This window comes from Olea europaea, chromosome 6, assembly GCF_002742605.1.
Source record: "Olea europaea var. sylvestris chromosome 6, O_europaea_v1, whole genome shotgun sequence".
In the NCBI taxonomy this organism is placed as follows: Eukaryota; Viridiplantae; Streptophyta; class Magnoliopsida; order Lamiales; family Oleaceae; genus Olea; species Olea europaea.
Window position 1 is genome coordinate 24,502,338 of NC_036242.1, and position 4,114 is coordinate 24,506,451.

Consider the following 4,114-nt stretch of genomic DNA (forward strand, 5'->3'; position numbering starts at 1 on the left):
GCTTGATGGGGGTGTTAGTTCCCCATCTTTTATCTATTTTTTTGGTACAATTGTCGCCCAGATGAGTAGAGTTCTGTGCTAGAGAGTGCACTAAAATGTAGTAAACCATGTATTGGTTATAAATTTTTTGGTGGAAACATTTAACTGAATTGGTTTTTAAGTGTCAAATGCACCAGTGGTTACCTATTAAGAAGTGTTTAATGCATTAGAACTGGATAATATAATAGTAATCGATACATAGGTCAGATAAGAAATAGTAATGATCAAATTCGAGGAATAAGAATAGTAATAATATTTGTAGAAGAGAGTTGATATGCTAAACATATTTTGTTTATTATGAGAATTTGTATGTGTCTCATTGATGATCTACATGGATTATGGTAAGCAGGTTAGTTTCATTGGGGTTACGATTATAGTCTAGATGTAAAAAACCATGATAGGTGTCTGAACCATTAATAAACAGACGCAAATTAATTGATTGGAGATTACTAAGTCATCGATGTTTTCCACGCTAGTGACTTGTTTTAAAAGTTAGAAACATTAGTTACCACTTTAGTAAGGGAAGAATACTCAACATTATAAAATCATTAACATATTAAAATATATCACCAAATGAGAATCATTTGTGAACAACTTTAACCCTATTACAATTGAATTATTTCATTAATATTTTACTTTTCGTTTTTAAATATATAATAAATTCTACAAAATTCTCTTCATACATGAATTTCATGTTATTAATTCTCAATTAATTAACATTTAAATTAATCTTGATTTGATGGATCTTGATATAAATGAATTTATATTATAGATAAATTTATTTCTATTCATATATTTAGAAAATTTTATGGGTATTTAAATTTCTGTAATAGCAGTTAATTCTTATGTGCCAAATGTAGAATGAAAATATTGCTCATTCGTAGTATATTAAAAAAAGGGGGGAGGGGTTGAGTTTTGAGAATACAATTTTCTTCTCTTATATTTCCATTCTAATACATAAATTTGATAAAACTTGATCTACATGAATTTAGGGTTATTAAAGATAAATTTAGGGTTACATTCATGTTTTAGAAACTAATTCTTATGTACGAAATGTAATATAAAAAAATTGTCCATTTATAGTAGTTCATTATCACAAAAAAATTGAGTCACTATATGAAATCCTCTCAACAAATAAGTATCAAACATTACTTTTACAACATTTATAAATCATTTTAAAATAACATAAAATGCACGTTAAACTTTGACTTGTTATCATAAAAATTCAGTACCAGTACACGCAATTCATCAATGACGTCATGATACGTTATTAAAAGGGATCAATGATAACAAACATGAATAGTGGCGCAAATGCCATACCACCATGCAGAACTTTGCTTTGTATTTCATTGTATTTGTTGCTTATTGAAATGCCAACATCTTCATTTTCAACATAATTTACTTTGGCATAATCTTTTGGTGTCTTGTTGTGCCTAAAACCCAGAGCATAGTGTCCCGACTAATCACAGACTAAGCAAGGTCTATGGTCATTTTCTTTGAACTTCACTAGATCCTTTTTAGAACCAAAAGGCTTCCCCTTCATTTGGTTTTTGTTTGATTTCTCAGTTTTGTCCACATCATTACCCTGAAAAGGTGCCATAAAAGGAATTTTCATATACATCTCGTGCCCTTAAATCTTCCTCAATCTTCAACTCATTGGATTTATTGACAAAGACTTGAAGTTCTTGTACTTGTGGAATCAAAGGTACTTTATCCAAAAATTCAAGTCGAAGTACTTTGGATGGAAACTTTTTAGCACCTTTCTTCTCTGCCAATATTTGATCTGCAATCCAAATTTCTCTTGCTGATGTGGTATCGTGTAGATATCAAGTATTAGGTAAATATAATTTCACTTTAGTTCAATAACATAAATATACATCAATTTTGTTCAATCGAAAACTACACTTCAATTTGATTTTAATCATTTAACTCCATCTATTTTATCACTTGTATTGGTGGAAATCAATGTCACAACAATTAACAAATGATGCCTATCATTTATTTCAATAAAATTGTACTTATTTCATGTCAGCAACTAATGGTTATTTATGGTAATCATCATTTATTGACTACATCATCTTCGATTATCATTACTTAAATTGGACAAAGTTATCTTAATTGAAATCAAATTCAAGTATAGTTATCCAGTTGATATCATATTAAAGTGTAATTACCCATTTAAACAAAATTGAAGTATTATTGTTGGATTGAACTATGGAAGTTACACTATAGAGACCACATAACTGGTCAAATAGAGCAGTAAAATGTAACCCCGATGGCTTGAACACTTACAAAACATTGTCCTAGTAGCATTACTTGCTCCATTTCGGCTTTGAGATGCTTTCAAGACATCTTGCAAATAGCTTTTGTGGATAATCAAGTCTTAATAAATTTTCCTCAAGTATAATGAAAATCCAACTATCAAACAATGGGCCCCCTATGGTCCTGGGCCCTGAGGCACGGGCCTCATTCACCTCGGCCCAGGACCGGCCCTGCTATCAGTCTTCCACACACTCTTAGACTTGGTCTTCTCTTTTAATCCTGCACTTTCAGTGACTTCTTGTACCCACAATAAAAAAAAAAAAAGGGCCCAAAATTATGGGCCCCCTATGGTCCTGGGCCCTGAGGCACGGGCCTCATTCGCCTCGGCCCAGGACCGGCCCTGCTATCAGTCTTCCACACACTTTTAGACTTGGTCTTCTCTTTTAATCCTGCACTTTCAGTGACTTCTTGTACCCACAATATCCCCCAAAACAAGAAGGGATTTTATCATTTCGGACTAAATGCCTGCAATCAAAGTCAACATTACAAGGTACACGAAATTGTACCTCCACGGAGAATATAGCACCTGCAAATTTATATGATTTAAAATCCAGTTAGCTAGGAATATGTTGTTTTCATTTTGACTATCTTATTAAATTAAATTAATTATTTGAAGTTTATAGTATTGAAGCTAATAAATTTCATCATCATCCACTAAGAATTAATCATTAATTCAATGGATTTCTCTAGTATCCACAATCGCATTGAGATTCATGAAATACTAGTTTATTATATGTCGATTCCGCCAAAGAGTGTAGTAAATAAGATTATGTGAAAATAATATTGAAGCAATATTATTGTGCAACGTTGTTGACCAATAAACTATTATGAGTACTCCCAGTAACGAATATCCATGCCATATTGGAATTAATACTAATAATCATGTTATTGAGTTATTCGAATAATATTCATTTTTACATTTCTCAATCACAACCATACATCTAGCTCAAAGAGATATAATTCAGACAATTGAGCCATTAACAAGGCAAAACTTTCTACATGTCTGAAGGCTCCCACGATCCCAATTAGTCCTTGGTTGCAGGACGATGGTTGTGACCATGATTGCTAGAACATGCTGTTGGGAATCCGCCCCATATTTTTAGGTGGATTAAGGGCTTCAAATTGATTCAGGTCTAATGGTAACTATGATTGAGAAAGGAATTAACTATGAATTTAGTTAAAATCCTGAATTATCGTAATAAGGAAATCATGAACGTTGTCTTTCCTTGTGGATAAGGGAAAAAAGAAAAAATGTAGTCCATCTAGGATTGTCTTTCCTTGTGGTAGAGGAAGAAGAAAAATGAGATCCTCACTAGGACTTTTAGTTGATATCTCAATTACTATGCATATGGAGGAATTGGAGACAAAATTGGATGCAGGTACGGTCTGAAAATTTTGAGGTCCAAGATAACAAAATATTATGAGGCCCCTAAATATAATTTTTCTACAAGCATATGTAACAATATTTTTAGCATCAACCATGGTCGATTCGAACACAGTTTCTCGTAATGAGGAACATTAGGCCTATGACATTCATTCATCGTTTGAATTGTCTGAAAATCAATTTTTTGGGTTGAAGAAATAGAGCTAAGACCTTCTAAAAATCTGTGAAGTATGTGAGTGGTGACTACCACTTATTGACTAAACTATCCTATATCTAAAAAGTAAAAAAAAAATCAAAAAATCAAAAGCAGCAATCAAATCTAAAGTACTAAAATTAACCTTTAATAATTTAAAAAAGAAACAATCATTA